Raw genomic sequence first — 23,470 nt, forward strand, 5'->3', positions numbered from 1 at the left:
GTAACAAAAAAGAGACCCCCCAACCCATTCTACTTCTGCATCTCAGTTGCCTCTTTTGTTCAAAGACACTGTTGCAAAACTCATGTAACCATCTCCTGATAAGTTGCTAAAGTAGTGTATCGACATACATGCCTTCCTGTCTAACGCTGGGCCAACATGACCAAATAATAAAAGAAGTTGAACCACAACGCCGAGGAAGACTTCGGCCTTCATCTTCACGACCACCAGAGGGACAGAGACGACCCCCTAGCAACAGTGCGCGCAGTCGCAGAATATACCAGGATGTGCTGCGTAATCCCGGAATTAGCAAAATATAAATAAAAAGGGACCCTGGCGGGGGTGAGGTGCGTGCCGTTGGCGGAGCTGAGACTCCCCGGCCGCCCAGTGCTGTTTTGCTTGATGTTTGCTCACTCAATAAATTCCTTTCTATGATTAATACAATGCTCTCTGAAAATTAATTAAGGGGGCAACTTATAACACTTTGGACGCTCAAAACCCTATCCCAAAAGCTTTGGACGCTCAAAACCCTATCCCGAAAACACTAGGACTCTCCAAACCCTATCCCAAAAACATTAGGACGCTCCAAGCCCTAACCCAAAAACATTAGGACGCTCAAAACCCAAACACAATAACTTTGGATGTGCAAAACCCAAACCAAAAACATTAAGACGCTCCAAACCCTATCCGGAAAACATTAGGAAGCTCAAAGACCTATCCCAAAAACTTAGGATGCTCCAAACCCTATCCTGGAAACATTAAGATGATCAAAACCCTATCCTGAAAATTTAGGACGCTCCAAACCCTATCCTGGAAACATTAAGATGCTCCAAACCCTATCCCAAAAACTTAGGACACTCCAAGCCCTAACCCAAAAACATTAGGAGGCTCAAAACCCTATCCTGGAAACAATAAGTTGCTCAAAACCCTATCCTGAAAATTTAGGACGCTCCAAACCCTATCCTGGAAACATTAAGATGCTCCAAACTCTATCCCAAAAACATTAGGACGCTCAAAGCCCTAACCCAAAAACATTATGACGCTCCAAACCCTATCCTGGAAACATTAAGATGCTCAAAACCCTAACCCAACTACTTAGGATGCTTGAAAGCCTATCCCAAAAAATTAGGGCACACAAAAGCCTAACCCCCAAAATTAAGATGCTCAAATTCCAAACCCCCAAAATTAGGATACTCAAAACCCTGGACCTGGAGAACCTAACCTGAAAAACAAAACAAAACAAAACAAAACAAAAGATCTTAAAACCCTAACCGTAAATAACTGACCAAAAATAAAACCTTAAGACTCTAACCCTAAAAAACACATCAACACTACAACCCAAAAAACTCTAATACCCTAACACGCTAACCCTGAAACCCTTAAAACCCTAACCCCCAAACCCTTAAAACCCTAACCGTTAAAACTCCAACCCTAAAAACCTTAAAATCCTAAACATAAACCCTGAAACCCCTTACCCTGAAACCCAACCCTAGTGCCCAATCCCTGAAACCTTAAAACCCTGAATCAATCTGTAGCAAATAGCATAGGCTGAGTCGAGGATCTCAGTACAGTAGCATTATTATTCGAGATTACAATGGCGGGTGTCCCACAAGCAGGAGGGTGCCTACTAACTCCATACACAGTTTATACACTTTTTTTTTCTGCCGAGGACCGGGACCCTCCCCTGTTTCCCCTTTAACTGTGCTATTCAAGGTTCATAATCTAGCTGGTGCTTCACAGAAAATACACAGCTGCTGGCCTGTTACAAGTCACATTTCTTTTGAGGTTTTTACTCTTTGAGGTGGTAATGTTTCTTACGCCGTGATTTCCACCTAATTGCTGTAAGGATTCTGGTTGTCTGCGTTTTACAAGGTTGTCTGTTATAATAAATAAAAGTCCCAAATAGGATTACAATCAAAGTTTACAATTCACTGAATGAATAGAGGTAAGCAAACAGTGCTGGGTACGCCGGGAGTCTCTGCTCCACCAAGACGCGCACCAGTTATACACCAGTTACCTCCCTTAAGGGATATAGAGAAGCCCTCTCAGATACGTCCGTCCTACTTCTCCTGCATGCGGCCGGAGGTCGGTCTAATTCTGGTGCTGTTGGTGGTGGAAGCTGGGGCAACGGTGGTACTGGTGGCGATACCACAGCCACCGGAGGGGGAGCCGCCGGGGGTGGATTGTTAGGATATGGAGGTGGTAGCTTATCCAACGGCTCACGTTTATCTTCTTTTTCTTTTTCATGTTCTTGTTCTTCAAATTTCTTACCTGCTTTTAGTGTAAATATTGAGGCTGGAAAAGGACGTGAAGTCCTCCTGATCCATAATCCTGCATAATCACTTTCTTCCTGGCTAAAAGGTTCCTTTGAATTAACATGGATATTTAAGGCCTGGCAAATCCAGTCTTCGAAGGATCCAAAAACAGGCCAAAAGACATGTAGTCTTAAAGGCTCCTTTGGCCATTCTGTCACACAATACTGGACCATTTTTAATTTACTTTTTCCTTTTCTGGGGTCCCTATCATTCCAATTTCTAATCGTTATTCCTAATGGACTTTCTGGTGGTATGACTGGTAATTTGCTCCCTTTCTTCTGGTCTCTGGTCTTCGATTTTGTCTGACCCATCTAGGAATTTTACTATGGCAATTCCCACAGCCCTTGGTTACCTTAGTAAGAGTGTCTTGCAGGGGGTCGAGGACCTATCACACACCCACAAATCCTATAGGAATCCCTTCGGTCCTTCACCGGCCAAGTCCCTCGCGGGAGATTGGAACCGCGGTTAGAAGACCTCCACAATCGCTTCGGAACTAAGTTCCATCTCAGTCACACTCTTACACACACAGGCAACCGAACCCCACCCAACCGAACGGTATACGCTTTAAATGCTTACGGCTCCGTCATCTTCGTTCGGATCTTCACACACACAATTACGGGCAAAATATAGTGCTGCAGCTGGCGAGGTAGCTGAAAAAAAGAATCAGAAACTTTGCTTACCTTTATTCAGGTTCAAGATGCCATTAGTTCCGACCTGACTCAAACAGCAGCCACCAAATGGTGGGGGTGCCTCTCCTAGATCAAACCAGAAATCAGGAACCAAAGCCCTCCCGGACGAGCGCCCACTTGTAATAAATGACTGGGTCCCAAATAGGATTGCAATTGAAATTTACAATTTATTAAATGAATAGAGGTAAGCAAGCAGCGCTGGGTGCGCCAGGAGTTTCTGCTCCACCAAGACACACACAAGTTACATCAGGCGGCTGGTTTTTATGCTGCTAGGCTAATACATATTCATTACTACTTCTACAAAAGGCAGGGTTATTCTAATTAGTTCCCAGAATCCAAACCCTCCCACTGGTGCAGGCGTTATCAGTCTCCGGTGGTCCCTCTGGGGGCCGCTCGTACTGAAGGCTCGTAGTCTTCCTCCCAGGCTTTTCTCTTGTCCTTCTCCTTTGTCCATCTTGGCTGGATGGCAGACACTTGCATAGTGTCCCATGCAACAGTTGTAATAGTTAGCAGTTATTCTGAAACCCCTTTGTTCTCTTATCCCCTATTGACCCGAATTGCTGGACCATTCCTTTGCAAGATACAAGAACTATATACATTAACCACTCTGGTTTTCTCAGACTTTTCATCATATCATGCGGCCCTAGCATTGTTCCATATTGACACGAATCAGATGAACTCATTTCACACTGTTAAGCTGTCTTATCACTGCAAGCATATCTCAATACCACCTTCCTTCCCTCTACAGGATGTAACTGCGCAAAAACAACATTTTTATTCCCACAACCTTGATCCCCTTACCCTGAAGTCCTTATTCCCCTTAAACCTAACAACTCTAACCACAACCCTAACCCTTATTATCAACCCCCTAACGCTAATGACACTGACCTTAATCCAAACCCCAAACTGCCCCTAACCCCAGACAACCAACAACGAAACACACACACACAAAGATGGAAACTACAAAAAAGGCAAAACCCTGGATACAGGCCCCAAATCACAAATACGCAACCAAAATGCTACAGAAAAGCCCCAGATGCAGGCCCCAAATGCTACTGCTAGGCCTCAAAAGCTCAAGATGCATCCCAAAGCAAAAATGCAGGCCCCAAACGTTACAGAAAAGCCCCCAAACCCAGGCTGCACAAGTCTACAAGCAGGCCCCAAACTGCCAACAGAAGCAGGCACCAACCACACCCAGATGCAGACCCCAACTGCCCACAAACAGCTCCTACCCCACCACCCCCTCCCAAGAACTGGACTCCACCCAGACACTGGCCCAAGACCCGGGCCCGCCCCCCGCCACCCCCCCTACCCTCCCCCCGACACAGGTGTACAAGCAGCTCACAACCCGCCCCTTCAGAGACCGGTCCCACTCCCCCCACCCCCCCCCAAGACATGGGATGCGGAGGTGTACAACCAACTCCCAACTCCCTCCCCCTCAAAGGGAGGCCCCAAAGACCCCCAAATGGAGGCTCCTAGAGTGAACAAGCACCTCCCAACTCCCCCAGGCACAGGCCCACCCCCCCCCCCCCAAACACAGACCACAATGGTGTATAAACAGCCCAGACCCCCTCCAAGACCATGGCCCCTATAGTGTACAAGCAGCTCCCAACCACCCACAGATGCAGGCCCCAACCCTTCTCAAAAGGGAGGCACCTAGAATGCATGAGCAGCCTCCCAACCCCCCTAAGCATAGGTCCAAAAGTGCACAAGCAGCTCCCAACCCCCCTCAAATACAGACCCCAAAAGCGTACAAGTAGCTCCCCCCCCAGAGACAGGACCCAAAGGTGTACAACCAGTTCCCAACACCCCTGAGACACAGGCCCCAATGCCCCCCCCAGACACAGGGCCCCAAATTCTACAAGCAGCTCCCAACCTTCCCCCCCCCCGAGGGAGGCCTCCAAGCCCCCCCAAACACAGGCCCCTACAGTGTACAGGCAGCTCCCAGCCACCCCCAGATGCTGGCCCCGAAGTTGTACAAACAGCTCCCAGCCACCCTGCAGAAACAGATTCCTACATTGTACAAGCAGTTCCCAGCCCGCTAGACACAGGCCCTGACCCCCCACAGATGCAGGCCCCAAAGGTGTACAAGCAGCTCCCACCCCTCCCCCAGACGCAGGTCCCAAGCCCCCCCCCCAAACACAGGCCCCTACAACCAGCACCCAACCCCCTACCTCCGATGCCAGGCCCAAAGGTGTAGAAGCAGCTCCAAACCTCCTCCCTCAACCCAGGCTCCAACAGTGTACAAGCAGCACCCAACCAACCCTCCCGTCCCTCCCCCCCCCCCCGACACAGGCTCCAAAGGAATACAAAGAGCTCCCACCCCTCCCCCAGATGCAGGTCTCAACCCCCTCCCGCCCCCAGAAGCAGGCCCCAAAGGTGTAGAGTCAGCTCCCAACCCCCTCAATGCTGGCCCCAAGGGTCTACAAGCAGCTCCCCCCTTGCCCCCAGATACCGGCCCCCAGACACAGACCCCAAAAGCCTAATCACAGGCCCTGAACTCTAGAGGCAGGCTCCAAAACCCAGGACAAAGCCCCAGTGGTTCGAGACAGGGCCCAAATCCCAGACACAGGCCCCAAACGCTAAACATATGCCAAAAAAAGTATTAGTGCTGGTGCCAAATGTTACAGACAGGCCCAAAAGCCCGAGATGCTCAAGGCTGAGACGTAACTTGGCTCTCTGAATTACTGGAAAGCAGCTTTCATTCTCAGATAATTGTGTGCAGGCTAGATAGGATGGGGCTTCAGGCACCTCTTCACCTGAGGAAACACACTGCCATCAGGCACCGCTGTGCCAGACAAGCTTGTTCTGCTAGAACACCCTACTCAGATGCACTGTGGCATTCAAGTGAACTATATTTGCTTTCATGCAAATATAACGACTGATGTTACAACCCACCTTGCCTGTGGCACCTGATGAACAGAAGAGTAAGCCACCGCAGCGCTTCAAAACCATCCCTGCATGTGCCGCTCCTTGTCGCTCTCTGGCCTTATCTCATATCCTTATCCACTTCTGTGGAGAGCCTGCCACGGCACCTGCAAAGCAAGACGGACACCTTTCATAGTCACCTTGTGCTACTTGGTCGTTCTGCTCCAACCCAGCTCATGACCAGCCCCTCTTCTTACACAGCTCTTCAGAGTGCAGTTTGCTCCTTTGAGCCTGTGCGAGACACCTGTGAAAGAAAAAGAAACGCATAGGCCGATGCAGCATCCAAAGACACAGCACAACTAGGTAAGTTACTCTCATCTGCTCCCTTACCTCTGCCGCTTACCAGCCCCCGAGGCAGATGCTTCAATCTACCCTCTTCAAACAGCTACAACACCTCTAAAAGACAAAGAGGGGATGCTTAGAGGAACAGTGAGACAGACCTACAACACAACAACTGCTACATCGGTTCCTCACTCACCTTGCCAGAGGCAGCTCTGCGTGTGACGTCCCAGGTTGTACACTGCGTTACCTAACCCTTACCGTAACCCTTACCCTAACCCTTCTCACCCTTACCATTACCCAAATCCTTACCTTTACTTTTTCCTTACCCTTACTCTTTCCTTTAACCATAACCTTACCCTTACCCTATACCTTACTCCAACCCTTCCCCTTACCTTCCCCTTCCCCTTACACTTAACCTAACCCTTACCCTTCCGCTTCCCCTAAAACATATCCTAACACTTTCCCTTACCCTTACACTTACCCTAACCCTTACTATTACCCTTACACTTACTCTTGCCCTAATCCTTGCTTGCACCCTTACACTTATCCTAACCCTTACCCTTACCCTTACTCAAACCCTTACTCTAACCCTTACCATGACCCGTACCCTTACACTTACTATTACACCTGACCCGTACCCTTAAACTTACCCTAACCCTTATCCATACCATTACCCTTACCCTTAACCTTACCCTTATCCTAACACTTACCCTTACCCTAACTCTAACCCTTACCGTGACCCGTACCCTTACACTTACCCTAACCTTTACACTTACCCTGACCCTTACCCTTACCATAACCCATACCCTAACATATAGTTGTACCCTTAACCTTACCGTTACCCTTAACCTTACCCTTACTCTATCCGTTACCCTTAAGCTTAACCTTAACATAAACCTTAACCTTAACCTTACCCTTACCATAAGCCATACAACAACACTAACATGTACACTTACGCTTACACTTACCCTAGCAATTACTCGTACAATTAACCTTACCCTTACCCTTACCCTTACACTTACCCTTACCCTTACCCATACCATTACCCTTACCCTTAACCTAACCCTAAACCATAAACTTATCCTAACACTTACCCTTACCGTAACCCTTACTCTTTCTGCTACAATTATCCTTAGCCTAAATCTAAACCTTACACTTACCCTAACCCTAACACTTACCCTTACCATTACCCGTATACTTACTCTTACCCTTACCCTATACCTTACTCGAACACTTACCCTGACCCTTACATTAACCCTAACCCTTACCCTAAAACTTACGCTTACTCTTAAACTTAACCTTACCCTAAACCATTACCCTTACACTTACCCTTACATTTCCCTCACCCTAACCCTAAAATTAACCCTAACCATTACCCTAACACTTACCCTTAGCGTAACCCTAACCCTAACCCTTACTCTAAGCCTTACCCTGACAGGTACGCTTACATTTACCCTTACCCTTACCCTTACCCTTACCCTTACCCTTACCCTTACCCTTACCCTTACCATAGCCCATACCCTAACACATACTTGTACCCTTAACCATACTGTTACTCTTACCCTTACTCTATCCATTACCCTTACGCTTACCCTTAACATAAATCTTACCCTTAACCTTACCCTTACCATAAGCCATACAACAACACTTCAATGTACACTTACGCTTACACTTACCCTAGCAATTACTCGTACACTTACCCTTACCCTTACCGTTACCCTTAGCCTTAGCCTTACCCTTACCCATACCAAACGATTACCCTTAGCCTTAACCAAACCCTCTAGCCCTTACTCTTACCCTAACCCTTAAGGGTAAGAGTAAGAGTAGGGATAATGGTAAGGGTAAGGATGATGTTTAGTGTAAGGGTTAGATTTAGTTAAGGGTAAGGGTTAGTGTAAGTCTAAGAGTAAGGGTAAGTTTAAGGGTAATGATGAGGGTTAATATTAGGCTTAGGGTGAGGGAAACGTAAGGGTAAGTAGTATGTTAAGGTTAAGGGTAAGGTTAAGAGTAAGTGTAAGGTTAGGGTAAGGGTCACGGTTAATACAAGGGTCAGGGTAAGGGTTGCGGTAAGGTTTAGTGTTAGGGTTAGGTTAAGGGTAAGGGTTAGGGTAAGGGTAAGAGTATGGATAAGGATAAGTGTAAGGGATAGGGTAAGGGTAAGTGTTAGGATAAGGGTAAGCTTAATGGTAACGGTAAGTGTAAGGGCAAGGTTAAGGGTAACGGTAAGGTTAAGGGTACAAATATGTGTTAGGGTATGGGTTATGGTATGGGTAAGAATTAGGGTAAGTATAAGGGTAAGGGTAAGTGTAAGGGTACAGGTCAGGATAAGGGTTAGAGTAAGGGTTAGGGTTAGGGTTAGGGTAAGGTTAAGTGTTAGGGTAATGGTTAGGGTTAGTTTTAGGGTTAAAGTCAGGAAAACGTATGCGTAAGTATTAGGTTAATGTTAAGGGTAAGGTTAAGGTTAAGAGTAAGTGTAAGGTTTAGGGTAAGGGTTAGGGTTAACGTAAGGGTCAGGGTAAGGGCTGGGGTAAGGTTTAGGGTTAGGGTTAGGTTAAGGGTAAGGATTAGGGTAAGGGTAAGGGTATGGATAAGGGTAAGTGTAAGTGTTAGGGTAAGGGTAATGTTAAAGGTAACAGTAAGTGTAAGGAGAAGGGTTAGGGTAAGGGTAAGAGTAAGGGTATGGGTAATAGTAAGGGTGAGGGTACGGTAAGGCTAAGTGTAACATTTAGATTTAGTCTAAGTGTAAGTGTAGCAGAAATGGTAAGGATTAGGGTAAACGTAAGTGTTAGGGTAAGGGTAAGGTTTAGGTTTAGGTTAAGGGTAAGGGTAATGATATGGTAAGGGTAAGTGTAACGGTATGGTTCAGGGTAAGGGTTGGAGTAAGGGTTAGGGTACGGCTTAGGTAAAGATAAGTGTTAGGATAATCATTAGGGTTAATTTTAGGGTTAGGGTGAGGGTAAGAGTAAGTATTAGGTTAAGGTTCAGGGTAAGGTTAACGTTTAGAGTAAGTGTAAAGTTTAGGGTAAGGGTTAGGGTTAATGTAAGGGTCAGGGTAAGGGTTCACGTAAGGTTTAGACTTAGAGTTAGGTTAAGGGTAAGTGTTAGGTTAAGGGTAAGGTTAATGGTAACAGTAAGTGTAACGGTAAAGCTTAGGGTAAGAGTAAGGGTATGGGTAATGGTAAGGGTGAGGGTTAGGGTATGGTTAAGTGTAAAGTTTAGATTTAGGCTAAGGGTAAGTGTAGCAGAAAGGGTAAGGGTTACGGTAAGTGTAAGTGTTAGGATAAGTTTAAGGTTAAGGTTTAGGCTTAGGCTACGGGTAAGGCTAAGGATAAGGGTAGGAGTAATTGAACGAGTAATTGCTAGGGTAAGTGTAAGCGTAAGTGTACATGAAAGTGCTGTTGTATGGCTTATGGTAAGGGTAAGGTAAGGGTAAGGTTTAAGTTAAGATTAAGCATAAGGGTAATGGATAGAGTAAAGGTAAGGGTAAGGGGAACGGTAAGGGTAAGGGTACGGGTAGAAGTATGTGTTAGAGTACGGGTTATGGTAAGGGTAAGAGTTAGGGTAAGGGTAAGTGTTAGGGTAATGGTTAGGGTTAATTTTAGGATTAGGGTGAGGGAAACATAAGGGTAAGTATTAGGTTAAGGTTAAGGTTAAGGGTAAGGTTAAGGTTAAGAGTAAGTGTAAGGTTTAAGGTTAGGGTTAGGTTATGGTTAAGTGTCAGGGTAAGGCTAAGTTGTACGGATAAGGATAAGTGTAAGGGGTAGGGTAAGGCTAAGTGTTAGGGTAAGGGTAAGGTTAATGGTAACGGTAAGTGTAAGGATAAGGCCAAGGGTAAGGGTAAGAGTAAGGGTATGGGTAATGGTAAGGGTGAGGGTTAGGGTAAGAGTAAGGGTAAGGGTAAGAGTAAGGGTAAGGATATGTGTAAGGGTACGGGTCATTGTAAGGGTTAGAATAAGGGATAGGGTAAGGGTAAGTGTTAGGGTAAGGTTAATGGTAACCGTAAGTGTAAGGGTAAGGGTTAGGGTAAGGAGAAGAGTAAGGGTATGATTAATGGCAAGGGTTAGGGTAAGGGTAAGGGTAAGGGATAGGGTAAGGGTAAGGGTAAGGGTAAGGGATAGGGTAAGGGTAAGGGTAAGGGTAAGGGTAATTTTAAAGGTAACAGTAAGTGTATGGATAAGGGTTAGGGTAAGGGGAAGAGTAAGGGTATGGGTAATGATAAGGTTGAGGGTAAGGGTAAGTGTAAGTGTAAGGTTTAGATTTAGGCTAAGTGCAAGTGTAGCAAAAAGGGTAAGGGTTAGGATAAGGGTAAGGTTTAGGGTTAGATTAAGGGTAAGGCTAATGTTATGGGTAAGGCTAAGGTTAAGGGTAAGGGTAAGGTTAAGGTTAAGGGTAATTGTACGAGTAATTGCTAGGGTAAGTGTAAGCTTAAGTGTACATGTAAGTGTTGTTGTATGGCTTATGGTAAGGGTAAGGTTAAGGGTAAGGTTTATGTTAAGGGTAAGTGTAAGGGTAACAGATAGAGTAAGGGTAAGTGTAAGGGTAACAGATAGAGTAAGGGTAAGTGTAAGGGTAAGTTTAAGGGCAGAAGTATGTTGTAGGGTATGGGTTATGGTAAGGGTAAGTGTTAGGGTAATGGTTAGGGTTAATTTTAGGGTTAGGGTGAGGGAAACGTAAGGGTTAGTATTAGGTTAAGGGTAAGGTTAAGGTTAAGAGTAAGTGTAAGTTTTAGGGTAAGGGTTAGGGTTAATGTCAGGGTAAGGGTAAGGGCTGGGGTAAGGTTTAGGGTTAGGGTTAGGTTAAGGATAAGGGTTAGGGTAAGGGTAAGTTGTATGGATAAGGATAAGTGTAAGGGATAGGGTAAGGGTAAGTGTTAGGGTAAGGGTAAGGTTAATGATAATGGTAAATGTAAGGATAAGGGTTAGGGTAAGGTTAAGAGTAAGGGTATTGGTAATGGTAAGGGTGAGGGTTACAGTAAAGATAAGTGTAAGGTTTAGATTTAGGGAAAGGGTAGGTGTACCAGAAAGCGTAAGGGTTACGGTAAGGTTAAGTGTTAGCATAAGGGTAAGGTTGAGGGTTTGGTTAAGGCTAAGGGTAATCGTTTGGTATGGGTAAGGGTAAGGGTAAGGGTAAGGCTAAGGGTAACGGTAAGGGTAAGGGTAAGGGTAAGGGTAAGGGTAAGGGTAAGTGTACGAGTAATTGCTAGGGTAAGTGTAAGCGTAAGTGTACATTGAAGTGTTGTTGTATGGCTTATGGTAAGGGTAAGGTTAAGGGTAAGATTTATGTTAAGGGTAAGCGTAAGGGTAACGGATAGAGTAAGGGTAAGAGTAACAGTATGGTTAAGGGTACAAGTATGTGTTAGGGTATGGGCTATGGTAAGGGTAAGGGTAAGTGTAAGGGTAAGGGTAAGTGTAAGGGTACCTGTCAGGGTAAGGCTTAGAGTAAGGGTTAGGGTTAGGGTTACGCTAAGGGTAAGTGTTAGGGTAATGGTTAGGGTTAATTTTAGGGTTAGGGTGAGGGAAATGTAAGGGTAAGTGTAAGGGTAATGGTTTAGGGTAAGGTTAAGTTTAAGAGTAAGCGTAAGTTTTAGGGTAAGGGTTAGGGTTAATGTAAGGGTCAGGGTAAGTGTTCGAGTAAGATATAGGGTAAGGGTAAGAGTAAGTATATGGGTAATGGTAAGGGTAAGTGTTAGGGTTAGGATAAGTGTAAGGTTTAGATTTAGGCTAAGGGTAATTGTAGCAGAAAGAGTAAGGGTTACGGTAAGGGTAAGTGTTAGGATAAGTTTATGGTTTAGGGTCAGGTTAAGGGTAAGGGTAATGGTATGGGTAAGGGTAAGTGTAAGCGTAAGTGTACATGTAAGTGTTGTTGTATGGCTTATGGTAAGGGTAAGGTTAAGGTTAAGGTTTATGTTAAGGTTAAGCTTAAGGGTAACGGATAGAGTAAGGGTAAGGTTAAGGGTAACGGTAAGGTTAAGGGTACAACTATATGTTAGGGTATGGGTTATGGTAAGGGTAAGGGTCAGGGTAAGTGTAAAGGTTAGGGTAAGTGTAAGGGTACGGGTCACGGTAAGGGTTAGAGTTAGGGTAAGGGTAAGTGTTAGGATAAGGGTAAGGTTAAGGGTAAGGGTAATGGTATGGATAAGGGTTAGGGTAAGTTTAAGGGTACGGGTCAGGTGTAATAGTAAGTGTAAGGGTACGGGTCATGGTAAGGGTTAGAGTAAGGGTTTGAGTAAGGGTAAGGGTAAGGGTTAGGATAAGTGTAAGGGTGCAAGCAAGGATTAGGGCAAGAGTAAGTGTAAGGGTAATAGTAAGGGTTAGGGTAAGTGTAAGGGTAAGGGAAAGTGTTAGGATATGTTTTAGGGGAAGCGGAAGGGTAAGGGTTAGGTTAAGTGTAAGGGGAAGGGGAAGGTAAGGGGAAGGGTTGGAGTAAGGTATAGGGTAAGGGTAAGGTTATGGTTAAAGGAAAGAGTAAGAGTAAGGAAAAAGTAAAGGTAAGGATTTGGGTAATGGTAAGGGTGAGAAGGGTTAGGGTAAGGGTTACGGTAAGGGTTAGGTAACGCAGTGTACAACCTGGGACGTCACACGCAGAGCTGCCTCTGGCAAGGTGAGTGAGGAACCGATGTAGCAGTTGTTGTGTTGTAGGTCTGTCTCACTGTTCCTCTAAGCATCCCCTCTTTGTCTTTTAGAGGTGTTGTAGCTGTTTGAAGAGGGTAGATTGAAGCATCTGCCTCGGGGGCTGGTAAGCGGCAGAGGTAAGGGAGCAGATGAGAGTAACTTACCTAGTTGTGCTGTGTCTTTGGATGCTGCATCGGCCTATGCGTTTCTTTTTCTTTCACAGGTGTCTCGCACAGGCTCAAAGGAGCAAACTGCACTCTGAAGAGCTGTGTAAGAAGAGGGGCTGGTCATGAGCTGGGTTGGAGCAGAACGACCAAGTAGCACAAGGTGACTATGAAAGGTGTCCGTCTTGCTTTGCAGGTGCCGTGGCAGGCTCTCCACAGAAGTGGATAAGGATATGAGATAAGGCCAGAGAGCGACAAGGAGCGGCACATGCAGGGATGGTTTTGAAGCGCTGCGGTGGCTTACTCTTCTGTTCATCAGGTGCCACAGGCAAGGTGGGTTGTAACATCAGTCGTTATATTTGCATGAAAGCAAATATAGTTCACTTGAATGCCACAGTGCATCTGAGTAGGGTGTTCTAGCAGAACAAGCTTGTCTGGCACAGCGGTGCCTGATGGCAGTGTGTTTCCTCAGGTGAAGAGGTGCCTGAAGCCCCATCCTATCTAGCCTGCACACAATTATCTGAGAATGAAAGCTGCTTTCCAGTAATTCAGAGAGCCAAGTTACGTCTCAGCCTTGAGCATCTCGGGCTTTTGGGCCTGTCTGTAACATTTGGCACCAGCACTAATACTTTTTTTGGCATATGTTTAGCGTTTGGGGCCTGTGTCTGGGATTTGGGCCCTGTCTCGAACCACTGGGGCTTTGTCCTGGGTTTTGGAGCCTGCCTCTAGAGTTCAGGGCCTGTGATTAGGCTTTTGGGGTCTGTGTCTGGGGGCCGGTATCTGGGGGCAAGGGGGGAGCTGCTTGTAGACCCTTGGGGCCAGCATTGAGGGGGTTGGGAGCTGACTCTACACCTTTGGGGCCTGCTTCTGGGGGCGGGAGGGGGTTGAGACCTGCATCTGGGGGAGGGGTGGGAGCTCTTTGTATTCCTTTGGAGCCTGTGTCGGGGGGGGGGGAGGGACGGGAGGGTTGGTTGGGTGCTGCTTGTACACTGTTGGAGCCTGGGTTGAGGGAGGAGGTTTGGAGCTGCTTCTACACCTTTGGGCCTGGCATCGGAGGTAGGGGGTTGGGTGCTGGTTGTAGGGGCCTGTGTTTGGGGGGGGGGCTTGGGACCTGCGTCTGGGGGAGGGGTGGGAGCTGCTTGTACACCTTTGGGGCCTGCATCTGTGGGGGGTCAGGGCCTGTGTCTAGCGGGCTGGGAACTGCTTGTACAATGTAGGAATCTGTTTCTGCAGGGTGGCTGGGAGCTGTTTGTACAACTTCGGGGCCAGCATCTGGGGGTGGCTGGGAGCTGCCTGTACACTGTAGGGGCCTGTGTTTGGGGGGGCTTGGAGGCCTCCCTCGGGGGGGGGGAAGGTTGGGAGCTGCTTGTAGAATTTGGGGCCCTGTGTCTGGGGGGGGCATTGGGGCCTGTGTCTCAGGGGTGTTGGGAACTGGTTGTACACCTTTGGGTCCTGTCTCTGGGGGGGGAGCTACTTGTACGCTTTTGGGGTCTGTATTTGAGGGGGGTTGGGAGCTGCTTGTGCACTTTTGGACCTATGCTTAGGGGGGTTGGGAGGCTGCTCATGCATTCTAGGTGCCTCCCTTTTGAGAAGGGTTGGGGCCTGCATCTGTGGGTGGTTGGGAGCTGCTTATACACTATAGGGGCCATGGTCTTGGAGGGGGTCTGGGCTGTTTATACACCTTTGTGGTCTGTGTTTGGGGGGGGGGGGGGGGGGTGGGCCTGTGCCTGGGGGAGTTGGGAGGTGCTTGTTCACTCTAGGAGCCTCCATTTGGGGGTCTTTGGGGCCTCCCTTTGAGGGGGAGGGAGTTGGGAGTTGGTTGTACACCTCCGCATCCCATGTCTTGGGGGGGGTGGGGGGAGTGGGACCGGTCTCTGAAGGGGCGGGTTGTGAGCTGCTTGTACACCTGTGTCGGGGGGAGGGTAGGGGGGGTGGCGGGGGGCGGGCCCGGGTCTTGGGCCAGTGTCTGGGTGGAGTCCAGTTCTTGGGAGGGGGTGGTGGGGTAGGAGCTGTTTGTGGGCAGTTGGGGTCTGCATCTGGGTGTGGTTGGTGCCTGCTTCTGTTGGCAGTTTGGGGCCTGCTTGTAGACTTGTGCAGCCTGGGTTTGGGGGCTTTTCTGTAACGTTTGGGGCCTGCATTTTTGCTTTGGGATGCATCTTGAGCTTTTGAGGCCTAGCAGTAGCATTTGGGGCCTGCATCTGGGGCTTTTCTGTAGCATTTTGGTTGCGTATTTGTGATTTGGGGCCTGTATCCAGGGTTTTGCCTTTTTTGTAGTTTCCATCTTTGTGTGTGTGTGTTTCGTTGTTGGTTGTCTGGGGTTAGGGGCAGTTTGGGGTTTGGATTAAGGTCAGTGTCATTAGCGTTAGGGGGTTGATAATAAGGGTTAGGGTTGTGGTTAGAGTTGTTAGGTTTAAGGGGAATAAGGACTTCAGGGTAAGGGGATCAAGGTTGTGGGAATAAAAATGTTGTTTTTGCGCAATTACATCCTGTAGAGGGAAGGAAGGTGGTATTGAGATATGCTTGCAGTGATAAGACAGCTTAACAGTGTGAAATGAGTTCATCTGATTCGTGTCAATATGGAACAATGCTAGGGCCGCATGATATGATGAAAAGTCTGAGAAAACCAGAGTGGTTAATGTATATAGTTCTTGTATCTTGCAAAGGAATGGTCCAGCAATTCGGGTCAATAGGGGATAAGAGAACAAAGGGGTTTCAGAATAACTGCTAACTATTACAACTGTTGCATGGGACACTATGCAAGTGTCTGCCATCCAGCCAAGATGGACAAAGGAGAAGGACAAGAGAAAAGCCTGGGAGGAAGACTACGAGCCTTCAGTACGAGCGGCCCCCAGAGGGACCACCGGAGACTGATAACGCCTGCACCAGTGGGAGGGTTTGGATTCTGGGAACTAATTAGAATAACCCTGCCTTTTGTAGAAGTAGTAATGAATATGTATTAGCCTAGCAGCATAAAAACCAGCCGCCTGATGTAACTTGTGTGTGTCTTGGTGGAGCAGAAACTCCTGGCGCACCCAGCGCTGCTTGCTTACCTCTATTCATTTAATAAATTGTAAATTTCAATTGCAATCCTACTTGGGACCCAGTCATTTATTACAAGTGGGCGCTCGTCCGGGAGGGCTTTGGTTCCTGATTTCTGGTTTGATCTAGGAGAGGCACCCCCACCATTTGGTGGCTGCTGTTTGAGTCAGGTCGGAACTAATGGCATCTTGAACCTGAATAAAGGTAAGCAAAGTTTCTGATTCTTTTTTTCAGCTACCTCGCCAGCTGCAGCACTATATTTTGCCCGTAATTGTGTGTGTGAAGATCCGAACGAAGATGACGGAGCCGTAAGCATTTAAAGCGTATACCGTTCGGTTGGGTGGGGTTCGGTTGCCTGTGTGTGTAAGAGTGTGACTGAGATGGAACTTAGTTCCGAAGCGATTGTGGAGGTCTTCTAACCGCGGTTCCAATCTCCCGCGAGGGACTTGGCCGGTGAAGGACCGAAGGGATTCCTATAGGATTTGTGGGTGTGTGATAGGTCCTCGACCCCCTGCAAGACACTCTTACTAAGGTAACCAAGGGCTGTGGGAATTGCCATAGTAAAATTCCTAGATGGGTCAGACAAAATCGAAGACCAGAGACCAGAAGAAAGGGAGCAAATTACCAGTCATACCACCAGAAAGTCCATTAGGAATAACGATTAGAAATTGGAATGATAGGGACCCCAGAAAAGGAAAAAGTAAATTAAAAATGGTCCAGTATTGTGTGACAGAATGGCCAAAGGAGCCTTTAAGACTACATGTCTTTTGGCCTGTTTTTGGATCCTTCGAAGACTGGATTTGCCAGGCCTTAAATATCCATGTTAATTCAAAGGAACCTTTTAGCCAGGAAGAAAGTGATTATGCAGGATTATGGATCAGGAGGACTTCACGTCCTTTTCCAGCCTCAATATTTACACTAAAAGCAGGTAAGAAATTTGAAGAACAAGAACATGAAAAAGAAAAAGAAGATAAACGTGAGCCGTTGGATAAGCTACCACCTCCATATCCTAACAATCCACCCCCGGCGGCTCCCCCTCCGGTGGCTGTGGTATCGCCACCAGTACCACCGTTGCCCCAGCTTCCACCACCAACAGCACCAGAATTAGACCGACCTCCGGCCGCATGCAGGAGAAGTAGGACGGACGTATCTGAGAGGGCTTCTCTATATCCCTTAAGGGAGGTAACTGGTGTATAACTGGTGCGCGTCTTGGTGGAGCAGAGACTCCCGGCGTACCCAGCACTGTTTGCTTACCTCTATTCATTCAGTGAATTGTAAACTTTGATTGTAATCCTATTTGGGACTTTTATTTATTATAACAGACAACCTTGTAAAACGCAGACAACCAGAATCCTTACAGCAATTAGGTGGAAATCACGGCGTAAGAAACATTACCACCTCAAAGAGTAAAAACCTCAAAAGAAATGTGACTTGTAACAGGCCAGCAGCTGTGTATTTTCTGTGAAGCACCAGCTAGATTATGAACCTTGAATAGCACAGTTAAAGGGGAAACAGGGGAGGGTCCCGGTCCTCGGCAGAAAAAAAAAGTGTATAAACTGTGTATGGAGTTAGTAGGCACCCTCCTGCTTGTGGGACACCCGCCATTGTAATCTCGAATAATAATGCTACTGTACTGAGATCCTCGACTCAGCCTATGCTATTTGCTACAGATTGATTCAGGGTTTTAAGGTTTCAGGGATTGGGCACTAGGGTTGGGTTTCAGGGTAAGGGGTTTCAGGGTTTATGTTTAGGATTTTAAGGTTTTTAGGGTTGGAGTTTTAACGGTTAGGGTTTTAAGGGTTTGGGGGTTAGGGTTTTAAGGGTTTCAGGGTTAGCGTGTTAGGGTATTAGAGTTTTTTGGGTTGTAGTGTTGATATGTTTTTTAGGGTTAGAGTCTTAAGGTTTTATTTTTGGTCAGTTATTTACGGTTAGGGTTTTAAGATCTTTTGTTTTGTTTTGTTTTGTTTTGTTTTTCAGGTTAGGTTCTCCAGGTCCAGGGTTTTGAGTATCCTAATTTTGGGGGTTTGGAATTTGAGCATCTTAATTTTGGGGGTTAGGCTTTTGTGTCCCCCAATTTTTTGGGATAGGCTTTCAAGCATCCTAAGTAGTTGGGTTAGGGTTTTGAGCATCTCAATGTTTCCAGGATAGGGTTTTGAGCGTCCTAAGTTTTTGGAATAGGGTTTGGAGAGTCCTAAGTTTTCTGGATAGAGTTTGGAGCGTCCTAGTGTTTTTGGGATAGGGTTTTGAGCGTCCAAAGTGTTATAAGTTGCCCCCTTAATTAATTTTCATAGAGCATTGTATTAATCATAGAAAGGAATTTATTGAGTGAGCAAACATCAAGCAAAACAGCACTGGGCGGCCGGGGAGTCTCAGCTCCGCCAACGGCACGCACCTCACCCCCGCCAGGGTCCCTTTTTATTTATATTTTGCTAATTCCGGGATTACGCAGCACATCCTGGTATATTCTGCGACTGCGCGCACTGTTGCTAGGGGGTCGTCTCTGTCCCTCTGGTGGTCGTGAAGATGAAGGCCGTAGTCTTCCTCGGTGTTGTGGTTCAACTTCTTTTATTGTTTGGTCATGTTGGCCCAGCATTAGACAGGAAGGCATGTATGTCGATACACTACTTTAGCAACTTATCAGGAGATGGTTACATGAGCTTTGCAACAGTGTCTTTGAACAAAAGAGGCAACTGAGATGCAGAAGGAGAATGGGTTGGGGGGTCTCTTTTTTGTTACGTTAAGCAAAAGTATTTTCATAGTGTCTAGCCAAGCATTATGCAGCTCCTTACTTCAGCAGGGAGCTTTTGCAACTCCCACTCCTCAAACAGAACTCCTTGTTTTTATAATACAAAAGACAATGAACAAACATTTATGGTGTATTACCCTAAGTTTTGGGGTTAGGGTTTGGAGCGCCCTAAGTTTTTGGGCTAGGGCTTTGAGCATTCCTAACGTTTTGGGTTGGGTTTGGGTTTTGAGCATCCTAAGATTTTGGGTTAGGGGTTTTAGGCATAGGTCTTCAGGGGTTTAGTGTGGTAAATAGTTTGGGTTAGGTCTGTAGGGGTTTCGAGGTTTTTTGGATGTTAGGGCTTGAGGCTTTTTTTGTAAGGGCAGTGAGGGTTCCAGTGAGTGCTGGTAAATGCAGTTCTCGAGCACTCGGCCTGTGATTGGCCATGCTGGCTGTGCGGGGAATGCTGGTAGGAGTAGTTTTCCGGCAGTGGGAGGCCATGTTGTGTGCCCAGAGCATGCCGGGAGATGTAGTTCTCGGGACTCCGGACTTCCGGGAGGCCATGTTGCGTACCCAGAGTATGCCGGGAAATGTAGTTGTCGGATTCGGGACTTCCGGGAGGCCATGTTGAATGCCCAGAGCATGCCGGGAGATGCAGTTCTTGTACTCCCGACTTCCGGGAGGCCATGTTGCGTACCCAGAGTATGCCGGGAAATGTAGTTGTCGGATTCGGGACTTCCGGGAGGCCATGTTGAATGCCCAGAGCATACCGGGAGATGTAGTTCTCGGGAACTAGGGTTAGGGTTAGGGGCTAGGGCTGAGGCTAGAGTTAGGGTTTCGGGTGAGGGTTGGGGTTGGGGGTTATTGTTAGGGTTAGTGGTTTAGGGTTAGGCTTAGAGGGTTATGGTTAGGGATAGGTTAGGGGTAGGTTTAGAGGGTTAGGGTAAGGGTTAGGGGTTAGGGGTTGGGACTGTGGTTAGGCTTAGGGTAAGGCTTAGGGTGAGGGTTTTAGGGTTAGGGTTTGGGTTCAGATTAGGGTAAGGGTTAGGGCAAAGGTAAGTGTTAGGGTAAGGCTAAGGGTAAGGCTTAGGGTGAGGATAAGGTTTAGGGAAAGGGTTAGGTTTAGGGTAAGGGTTGGGGTAAGGGTTAGGGTAAGGGTAAGAGTTAGGGTAAAGGATAGAGTAATGGTAAGTATAAGGGTAGGGTAAGGATTAGGGTAAGGGTAAGGATTAGGGTTAGGTTTAGGGTAAGAATAAGGGTAAGCTAATGGTTAGGATAAGGGTAAGGGTTAGGGTAAAGGTTTTCATTTGTTAAAGCTGAAACGCAGTATGCAATCTGGGACGTCACAGCCAGAGCTGACTATGGCAAGGTGAGAGAGGAAAAGATGGAGCAGATGTTCTACTCCTAGTTGTTTCTTTATACGTAAATAAAAGTTTGAGCTAATTCCAGTTGGAAGAGTTCCAATTACTTGCTTGGTCATAATGTCTTTTAATATTGAAAGCTGCAGCAAAAGCATGGGGATTTTTGCTTCTAGAAACACCCTAGTTCTCTTGTCTGCACTACGCATGCTTTTGAGCTAAAACTGATTAAAAAATGAAAAGAAAAATTACACACGCACAAAAAAAACAAAACAAAACAAAACACCACAGCTGCTGCTGCTCTCTTTCTACTTCCTTGTGCTTTGCCCCTACCCTTCCCAGGTGATTGGGTTTGGGTGCTAGGCGAGGCCAAATGGTATATGATTCCCAGACATCCCCTCAGAGAGCTCATTCTGCTTGGGCTGCTCCTTGGGCTGTTTGTTTTTCCTTCGGTCAGTTGCAGGCTTCTTCAGGTGGATGAGAGTTTATGGACTGATGCGTTTCCAAGTAGCGAGGGGTACGCACATCTTTTTGAGGTAACAGCTAGTAGGATCTGTTAGAATAAACTGATGTAGTACTTGGTGCCTTTATTGCATGCAGTTCTTTATCAGGTGAGTAACTGTTGCGAGTAACTGAAGTCAATGTTACTTGGTGTGTTTGCTATGCAGTGCCTGTGCGGACTATTGCACGAGACACAGCTTTCTGACATCTGGCCCAGCAACTACTAAATAAGGGGAGGGGAGAAGCTGAAGAACGACCAAAGGACAAAGCCTGGGAGGAAGACTACGAGCCTTCAGTACGAGCGGCCCCCAGAGGGACCACCGGAGACTGATAACGCCTGCACCAGTGGGAGGGTTTGGATTCTGGGAACTAATTAGAATAACCCTGCCTTTTGTAGAAGTAGTAATGAATATGTATTAGCCTAGCAGCATAAAAACCAGCCGCCTGATGTAACTGGTGTGTGTGTCTTGGTGGAGCAGAGATTCCTGGCGCACCCAGCGCTGCTTGCTTACCTCTATTCCTTTAATAAATCATAAACATTAATTGTAAGCCTATCTGGGACTCGGTCATTTATTACAAGTGGGACCTCCCGATGGGTGGAAGCTGTCGGGATAGCTCGGGATGCTGAGGCGTGGTGCTGCAAGGAGGTTGGTGGTCGGTGGCGCCCAGGGGCAGGCCGAATTGGGAGGGGGCGAGGCGGCGGGTGGTCGTTGGCTTCTGTGGAAAAGGCGCTTGTATGGGGGGCTGCGCGTTCAGAGGAACCTTGACAGGCTGCAGATAGGGGCAGGCAGGAACCTTTTGAAGTTCAGGAGAGGGAAATGCCAAGCCCTACCCCTAGGGAGAAACACCTCTGTTTACCAGCACTGGCTAGCTCGATACTGAATAAGCATTTCTTCATGGAAGGGGTGCTTTGCTATTAGAACAGGCTGCCCGGGGAAGTGGTAAGAGACCCGATCCTTAAAAGTATTGAAGAGACATGTGGACATAGCCCGGGAGTCCGTCCTCCGGCAGGGCGGGGGCTGGCTCTTCCGAGCCCCTGTGCTCCGGTCTTGTGCGACGCGTTTGCAAGCAGCACCGGGTGCCGGGTCCGACATCGGACGGTTCGGGGACGGCGATTCCGGGGCCGTCGGCTAGCGGGGGCCGGCTATCTCGTGTCCCGGGGATCCGAATTCAGGGGGCGTGGGGGCCGGCCGTGCAGTGAAGCGGGGGGCTGGCGTCCGCCGGCTTCCCAGAGAGCGGGCTTTCGGTGCCGTGCGGTTCGGTGGCCGGCCGTCCCGAAACCCTGGGCACCGGTCTTGTGCTAGACTCAGCGGGGTCCGGGGCCGAACTCGGCATCTCGGGGCCGGCGGTCCCGCTGTCCAGGTGTCCCGCCTCGGGCGGCGCGGGGCCGGCTGTCCCTAGCAGCTGGGCTCCCAAGAGCTTCTGGGCTCCCAAGCGTCGCCCAAGACCGGATCCCAGAGAATCGGGACGGCCGGCCACACCGCTGCGACTAGCACAAGCGTCTCCCGACAACGGAGCCCAGGGGCTTGCGAGGGTCAGATTCCGCGCCCCGGGATAGAGAAACGGGGAGCGCGGGTCGGCCGGCCGCAGCTTCGCACGGGACCGAACCCCCTGTCTCCGGGACGGCCAGACCCCGAGCCGGCAGACAGCAGCCTCCCGCTTCACGGCACAGTCGGCCCCCAACCCGCCCGAGTTCTGATCGCCGGGACACGGGACAGCCGGTCGCGCCGCCCGAGGCCGGACACCTGGAGCCCGGGACCGCCGTCCCTGACAAAGCCAAAGTCGGACCCGGACCCCGGTGCGGCTAGCACACGCGTCGCCCAGGACCGCAGCCTAGGACCTCGGGACGGTCGCATCCCGCGCCTCCGGCAGGAGCTACCAGGAAGGGCAGGACGGCCTGCCCAGCTCCGCAAGAGACCGAACCTGCTGGATTCCGGGACGGCCAGAGCCCGAGCCGGTGGGCAGCAGCCTCCCGCTTCAGGGCTCGGCAGTGAAGCTCACGGTTCATCGCCCGGCTCACGGTTCGTCGCCCGACTTCGGACCCACGGGACAGCCGGCACCCGCGCCGCCGGAGGCCGGACACACGGGCCTTGGGATCGCCGTCCCCGAACCGCCCGAAGTCACACACGGTCTCCGGTGCGTCCAGCACACGCATAGCAAAGATCGGACCCCAGATTATAGGATCAGCCAGCCCCGCGCCGCCCGAGGTTGGACCGGGAACCCGGTGCGGTTGACACATGTGTCGCCAAAGACCGGAGACCTGGGAAGCGTGATGGCCGGACCCCACGCAGCCCGAGTTCGGACCCCCGGAACACGGGACAACTGGCACCCGCGCCACCGGAGGACAGATTCCAGTGCCCCGGGGGGATCACCGTCCTCAAAGCGCCCGAAGTCGGCTCCGGACCTCGCTGCGTCTGGCACATGCCTCGCCGAAGACTGGAGCACAGGTTCTAGGGACAGACAGCTCCAGAGCCGTCCGAGGTCGTACCGGGAACCCGGTGCGGTTGACACGTGTCGCCAAAGACCGGAGACCTGGGAAGCGTGATGGCCGTGCGTCATGCAGCCCGAGTTCGGACCCACGGGACAGCCGGCACCCGTGCCTGGCTCTTGGGGACTTGGAAGGAGTCCTGATGCTGTGCCAGCACTATGCAGCAATAGACACAACACTGGAGTGATTTCAGTGTTGGTCCAGCTACGAGTGCAGAGTACAGCACTGTGCAGGCTGCTGCAGGGAAAAGGTGACTCCAGCTCAGACAGACCCAACACAACTTCCACCCCTTATTCCATAACATTTGTGTCACAATCAGGTACAGTTTAGTATACAGATGGTCTCATCACCATAGTTTTCTGTCCATTGAAGC

General features: G+C 48.7%; 1 pseudogene across 1 annotated transcript in view; it reads left to right on the top strand.

Moving 5' to 3' along the window:
* Window positions 1-23,063, top strand: part of LOC311217846 (very low-density lipoprotein receptor-like) — a 132,411-nt pseudogene extending 109,348 nt beyond the window's left edge. The window contains exon 2 of the transcript in view: window positions 22,861-23,063. The product of the transcript in view is annotated as a very low-density lipoprotein receptor-like (transcript). The remainder of the gene's footprint in view (window positions 1-22,860) is intronic.
* Window positions 23,064-23,470: the final 407 nt, after the last annotated feature.

The sequence above is a fragment of the Netta rufina genome (assembly GCF_964035555.1).
Source record: "Netta rufina genome assembly, chromosome: 22".
In the NCBI taxonomy this organism is placed as follows: domain Eukaryota; kingdom Metazoa; phylum Chordata; class Aves; order Anseriformes; family Anatidae; genus Netta; species Netta rufina.